The sequence below is a fragment of the Solanum dulcamara genome, chromosome 11 (assembly GCF_947179165.1).
Source record: "Solanum dulcamara chromosome 11, daSolDulc1.2, whole genome shotgun sequence".
Taxonomy (NCBI): Eukaryota; Viridiplantae; Streptophyta; class Magnoliopsida; order Solanales; family Solanaceae; genus Solanum; species Solanum dulcamara.
This window is the reverse complement of record NC_077247.1, coordinates 57,578,137-57,585,840: the sequence shown is the minus strand read 5'-3', so window position 1 is coordinate 57,585,840 and position 7,704 is coordinate 57,578,137. Positions and strand designations below refer to the sequence as shown.

General features: G+C 34.1%; 1 long non-coding RNA gene across 3 annotated transcripts; it reads right to left on the bottom strand.

Moving 5' to 3' along the window:
* Window positions 1-1,603: 1,603 nt before the first annotated feature.
* On the bottom strand, window positions 1,604-3,568 carry LOC129873722 (uncharacterized). Of its 3 annotated transcripts, none has more exons than XR_008762765.1 (4): window positions 3,417-3,568; window positions 3,022-3,326; window positions 2,523-2,582; window positions 1,604-2,261 (listed from the first exon to the last, which is right to left on the bottom strand). It is a non-coding gene; the product is annotated as an uncharacterized LOC129873722 (long non-coding RNA). The 3 variants fall into 3 exon arrangements; XR_008762766.1 differs by having other exon boundaries at window positions 1,605-2,261; window positions 2,523-2,595; window positions 3,022-3,282; XR_008762764.1 differs by having other exon boundaries at window positions 1,608-2,261; window positions 3,022-3,282.
* Between the last annotated feature and the right edge of the window lie 4,136 nt (window positions 3,569-7,704).

Genomic DNA, 7,704 nt, shown 5'->3' with positions numbered 1-7,704 from the left:
CCCTGAGAGAGTGAGCCTAAAAAAATAAAAACAAATTCTCGAACATCCTTAACACACACTGCAAGAATAACAACATAATTTTCTTTAAAGAATTTCTTGAATTTCCTTAATATGTGCAATGCCAATATATTCTTGAAAACTACAATTTCCTTAAAATATGCATGCAAGAAATTCCAAGATAATCTGATTTAGGGTTCCAAGATAATGAGTTCTCGAATTTTCCCTCTTTCTTTTTTAAAATGGATGGAAGAATAGCAAGATAATGGGAAGAGCAGTAGCATTACCTGAGCAGATGGTGTCTCTTTGATCGGACATCGTCACCGGAACAATCCAGTGGCATACTCTTGAGATGCCGGTAGCGTATATGATGGTGGTGATTTCTAAAATGCACAGGTGTTGTCGGTTTTATAGTTTTCGAACACGCGGAAAAAAATTACATAATAACGCGGAGTGCTCTAAGATGCGCCGTTAGCGTATATGATAAGCGGACTCTTTTATAGTTTTCTAGTTAATACACGCGGGAAAAAGAAAAATTAATTCATACAAAATATATTTTTTGTTGTAAATTTTTATTCTAGTACTTATTTATTAAAAATAAAAAGAGTTTCTTGCATTGATAATGTGAAATTTCTTATCATCATGAACTTGTGCAATTTTCATAGTTTGATTCAGAATATGAAATTTATCATTTTAAATTTCATTCCAAAGTTTATAAATTAATATTTTATACATATCAAATAGATTTCTTAATTAAATATAAATTTAATCCAAAAAACATGGATCCAACTATTTCAGAGATTTTGTTTATTTGTAAAAGTATAAGATTATTCAAACTGCAATGAAAAGGTCAATTTCAAGATGAACTCAATCTTAAGTTTTAGTTCTTTAGAGCTTCAACTTAAAATTGTACATTACACAAAACGTCAAGTAGGATATAAGAAGCATAATAGCCACAATATGTAATTCCCGAGAAAAAACTTCTAATTGGATCACGAACAAAAGATTCTCTACCCTAGTCAAGATTATCAAGTGAACAAACACGTGCAATTTCTATTCATTAATTTGCCTTTGGTCAAAAAAACAATAATTTATAACACTATACTCACACAAGTTGCAATAAATTCATCTTGCAATGGAAAAATACAAATGAAGAGCTACCAAAGCTAATCAAGAACCCGACTTTCATAATGCAGATGCAACTGAAGAGTTGTTGCCTATCAATGCATTAAGGGAAAACCATTCCAATATACCTCATCCTTGCAAATTCCTAGAACATGTAAAATAAAACTCAATTTTATTTTAGAAAAAAAATATGCAAAATCTCTTTAGTGAAAAAACTATAGCAAAATGGTTTTCAAATCCTTAACAACTGCCTCTAATAGGGCCCGTTCCATCTCTCTACCTATCATATCGGCAGCATAGACAATTCGGTGATGAGAGTGGCCCCCTTCTCGGGCTAGATGCAGATTGTCATCCTCCCCATGATCGAACGAAACACCCAGTTCTCTAATTTTCTCAGGTCCTTCTGTACATACAACCTGGAGAACGGAGATGCACTTTAAAAGAACGAAGATTTTAGAAGAGTAAACTAAAAACGCTATTTTGAAGTAATAAATCAGTCATCCTGTAAGTTTCATTTAGCACATTGGTTGCATACAACTATATGGACCAAGTTTTTCCCAACTGAGAAGAAGATATCAGTTGTGATGTCCCACCAATCAAGCACAACATAAAACTTCCTTAAAGTCAGTATATATTTAACGAGATAAACAAAGATAGCATAGATCAAACCAATTGGTGACCCTTAAAAAAATGGTGCTGATTTAGGGAGTGCTAATCATACCTTTATGTATTCTCATTTTTTTAAAAAACATAGCACTATGGTACAAACTAAATGAAATCTCACTATCAAACTGAAAGAGAACACAGGTTTATTTCCAGTTTTATTCTTATTTCTTTCTTCTTGCATGTCACCTTCACGCTCTCTTCTCCAAATGTTCAAATACATAAGTAAATGATCTGAACCGTGAAGAATAGGGGTTCCACATCTCTTCAACTTTCTTCAGTTTCAACTTTTAAGCACTTACATCAGAAGTTAGGAATAGGCATAGAGCCTTTCTTGTAGTATTGTTTTCTGGCACTTCAGCTTCAAATTGAAAACAAGCCTAACTGCCCCCATTGCTCTTACACTTCTCCAATTTTCGGGAGTTCTACATCCTGCAGCAAAAGCCGTCTAAACAGAAAGTTCCTTTGGCTTCAACCTGAAAGATGGATCGAGAATTTCCTATTCATCCAACCAAGTACTCTGGGAAAAAATTGGAAAAGAAATAGTTCCCAAAGAGAAAAAGCTGAAAAACTGGCAACTGCTTTACGGAACTTACGAGACTATAATATTATGTGGACGTACTCTAATAACAATTGAATGGAAGCAAGTTAAAGAATAAAGAACACATGCACTTGCAATGTTCGTCGGGCTGTCTTAGAAATCAATATAGTTCATACAAAAAGAATTTGGAACTTACATTCCTCTCATGCATCGCCAATTCGCCACCAGCATCACACCTTTTTGCAGAAAACTCTCCCTACATAAATTTACTTATCATAAAATTTTGAGTTATGGTTTCAAGCTAAATACATTTCAAGAAATAAGCTACTAAAAGGAGGAATCTGTAAACTACAACATTGAAAAGAAGAATTAAAAAAGGGGAGAGGGATTAATAAAAAAAAATCATTTTATGCTCCTCAATTCTCACTAACTCTCCAGCTCCGCCTATTTTAACGTCCTTAGAGGGAAGGGACGAATCGATCAAAAGGAGAAATAGAAAGAATTATAAGTATTACTCTGGTTTATCTATTCTCTTTTTAAGTACAGTATCCTCATTGCACATGTTAAGTACAGTACTGCAAGCTTTGAGGAGCCCCGTCGAATTAGTACACTTATACTATTATTAGTTTATTATAAAACACTAAGTGCATCTAGTATAATCACTCTCAAATTTATGCTTAGTTAAATTAGTGTACCTTAAAAAGTAAATCCCTTGCTACTTAGTGGAGAAGCTTCGCGTCGGAAACATTGAGAACTTGACCACCAATATATCTTTTTTCCAAGATGAACCTTGTACCGTACCAGATAGCCATCGCATAGCTGGAGTACATAATAGCAAAATGTGACCCAAGACCTAATCCACTTGCCAGCCCTTCATTTGAACCCGAATGGTAATCTTTAATTAGGGACTCGTTATAGCTGGCCACAACTTGCTTCTCCCCTGTAAAAGATGCAGCCTGAGAAGGAAACAAGATACATCTCATCTACTGGTGGTTATTTTCTGAAATGAAAGTGAAACAAAGATTGTTTTACTCCCAATATAAATTTCATCAGAGCATGGGCATCACAAAGATTTAAACTTATGACATACCATTTTAAAGGAGCCAATTGTCTGTTCAACCACCGTTGCTGCTTTGGCATAAGCATCTTATCCACGGGACACCAGCCTAGATAGGATGAGGGACATCACTCCAGCAAAGATGACAAGTAGAGGAATGATGGATAACATAACAAGTGTGAGAAGCCAGCCTTTAGTAAATGCAATGACAAAGCCCGCAAAGAATGTTGATATCAGCTGTACAAATTTCCCTACCTGCCGCAGTTAAGGAAATAATATCAAGTATAGAAAGAGCAATCATATCCTCACAAAGGATCTTTTATGTAGAAAGCAAATTCCTATGTAGTGGTTTCACAAAGAAGGGCTTAGTAGAGTTGCTTTTCAGCATGACTACCTACTCGCCCATTGCGTCTTGTTTAAGAACAGCGTCACCAGACATGCGCCCCACCACCTCTCCCATATTGGTTTCCTTATCACAGACAGCTAAATCTTGCTGCAAAATAGTTTTCAGATAGACTCCTTATTCGAGAAGGCTGTCTTTCACCAGAGATCATCCAACAAGGGACCTCTGAACAACACTCATATTAATTTAACTTCTAGTAGGCCACATCATTGCTAATCTGGATCTCCATATTAATGAAAAGAGAACCTACCTCGAAGATGTTGCACATCAGTTGTTTGGATGGTAGAATATTAGATAGACCAACTTCTAAGAATGTAACTCCTGTAATGCAAAAAAATAGATAAGAACAATCACGGGGGCATTCTTATAATAATATGAATATATAGAAGAATACATGACAAAAAATATTCAAATCTGTGTATAGTTTACAGAAACTATGATACGCAGCTATAACACTTCCATTAATTGCTCGCCGTCAGAACTCTATTTCTCAATCTAACCAATTGCTGCAAAACCTGGATCAGATTTAAGCATGTCACATGTGTCCAAAAGAGAAATATCTTGTGACTACAGAATTTTTTCTAATCCAAGAATACCTTGTGGATCAAATCCTAAAAGTAGTCATTAATATGAGATGCAAAAGCGCCACCAATTTACCACTGAAAACTTGTAAAAAGATGATATTAGTGAAGTAAATCAACCAAGCAGATTGCAAGTAAAGGAATGAGAAATGGAAGTAATTTAGAGAAAGTGAGCAAAACATTGTTTGGAAGTTTGAGCAACATAGCCACCGTCTGTAAAAAATAACAAAGAACATAGCCACTGCACAATTGGTTGCATATGAAAATTAACAGGTATTCATGAAATTCAGAAAAGATAAGGAACTGAACTTGCTAGAAATCTGGAATCACGAAGCTCACTGGAATTACCTTTGTTTTTTCAGCCGTTCATGTGTTTCAGAATAGATTTTGCCACATCTTGAATTTTGGGAAGTTTTCTGCTTGATTTCTGAAGTGCACGTCGGTGTTTTATTGCTGATTTGGTCATGGATTTGATTTCACATTAATTAGCTGATTGGAAATACCTGTGGGTGGAACCTGATTCAGCTCCCATAAGTTGTTGATTTTTAGACAACAGTTTACCAATACATTGATACCTTAAAATGAAGTTTATTTTTAACATTCCATCTCAAAAGTTGTTTATTAGAGAGTCTCCAACTATTCTTTCACGCAATATTGCATATACAACAAAACAGAAGAACCGACAACAAATAGAAAGGTGTATATGACACATCAGTTTATAAGTAATTGAGATTTCATAAAGTTGGGGAGGGGAAGTTTGAAAATACAACAAGTCTGAAATTTTTTGAGTTCAAATTACTCATTCAAATCCTATATACAGTGTCCTTTTTGATATCTCACTCTTTTAGCTAGAAAACAAGAACAAGGAATGGGGATCAGTAAGATTGAGAATATGATATTCTCAACATGTACATGGAATTTTTGGAGGATATTTGAGCCAAATTTGGCATTTAGGTCACTTGGTCACTCTGTCAGATTTCACAAAAGACTATCTTATATCCATTTACCATTTTTTGGGTAAAAGGCACTTACATATGTTTACACTGGCAGAATTTTGATTTGCCATAGGTGAATTAGCACACCTAATGTACAACCACATCCTTTCCTCTTCAGATTCAAGTTGTGAGGCAGTTGGTACATGCCAGTATCCTTTTTCTGACTCCTGAAGACATAAGGAACACAATTACATTTAAAGGTTTTGTTAAATGATAACACGTACAACTTGGTTTTTATATGTGCTCAATCTCGAGTACATATTTTTTATTGGAAGACAGATAAGAAGGGCTCATCTATATTTGTATTTTGGTTTCATGAGCATATTACTTATAGCAGAGCAGATCGATTAGAAGGTACTACTGACCTGAATTACAATAGAACATGGAGTCCGTCAATGTCTCCATAAGCTGGGCTAAAAGTACCTAAGAACCAAAATATATTTCATCTCTCTCTCTCTCCTCTCCCCCCCCCCCCCCAAAGCTACCCCTTTTCTTTTTGGGAGGCGGTATGGGTAAAGAAAGTATTTTATTGCAAATGAAGCACCAGGAAAGAGATGTACATGAACATCTTACAATAAAAGCAAAACCAAAATGTAAGCATCAATATTTTGTGTCGTGTACAGCCATACAAGTTTTGCCCAATACAAGTAAAACCACAAAACAATACATAAAAGAACATCTGCGGAAAAAAAAACTAATGAACACAAACCGTCAAACAGTTGAGTAATGAATGAAATCCTATAGACTACAACAATCAGTCCAAGTTATGAACATCATAGTTGTCAGGCAAAAGAAATAATGTACAGCAACATCAATACAATAGAAAAGTTGGTGGGAGTCCAACATTTTGCAAAAAGATCACCATATTTTTCTCCAATCACCACCAGTCCATCTCGTGAAACACCACATCCTTCAAAAGAAAGTACAACTTCAGATGATGAATTAAATAATAAATTGAGCAGAACTTTCTGCACATCAAAATGTATTAGATCAATGTTAAAGAAACTAAAACTTACCATTGTCATCCACCTTTACATAGCAGGTCCCAATGCCTATATAGCAATAGATACCTGGTGGAAAGTGGGTTAAGTTCAAACTAGGAGTACACTACTTATAAGAATTCCAAGATAATCTGATTTAGGGTTCAACGAGTTCCAAGAATTCCAAGATAATCTGATTTAGGGTTCAACGAGTTCTCAAATTTTCCTTCATTCCTTTTTAATGGGTGGGAAGAACAGTAGCATTACTTGAGCAGATTGATCGGTGGGAAAATTGAGAATACCAATGTATGTAACTTCAAAAAGCCAACAAGTTCTTTCTGGAAAAATGCAGACAGATCAGCGGAAGACTTTCTACAATTTAGCTCAAGTAACTCTATTTCGAATTCGCACTTGATTTGTACATCTATCTCTAACAATCATAATCTCATTTTAAAACTTTTAAAATATTTAATATTATTTTATTTAACTTAAATATTAATAAATTTACAATTTTTGTATGACATCCAAAACTAATGTTCGATCACAGAAGCACACACTTCCTAATTGTCATTGTTCAGTCATTTTCTTTTTTATTAAATAATTGCTTAGAGACCTTAGCGTAAATTATTTCCCTACTAACTTTTGATCTTAGCACTTACAAATAAAGTCATTCAATCTATTGAGTGCTTAGGCCATCAATATCATACAATCTATTTATATAAATTTCACAAAAAAAAATTAATTAGTATTATATTTGATCCTAGATGATTCTTCCATCTCGTTAGTCAATTATGAAATTAATTGCCAAAATAGCAAGGAAATGTATAATTTAAATATATTATATGGGTATTTGGCACATGAAATAAAACCAAATTGGGAAAACGTTTCTTTTCCTTTTTAGTTTCATGAAATGTTAATTATTGCACTTTTCTCTCAATTCATGTGACAATCTTATATTTCTTTCCCCTACCAATCTTATAGTTCAAATCAATCAAATAAAATAATATCTTTTTATATTCAGAAAACGATCAAAAATATCCTTAAACTAGTTAAAAAATGAACAAAAAATGAACTCAATTAATAGTTGGATTTAAAAATGTTGTCGCCGTCAATAATTTGATCCAAAAAATTACTCCATTGTTACGCAATGGATCAAAAAAGAAAGGGATAGAGACTGAGACATACAAATTTAATATGACAGAGACAAGTATTAGAGAATGGTAACGCAAGAAGTGTGACAAATGTTGGTTGCTTGTGAATCAGATTTAAGTTCCGGCATCAACCAAAACATATAACTTCATGCTCAGAGTTAGGTTTAACTTTAAAGCATGCTGTAAAATTTCGTGCAACGGAATTTTTGGT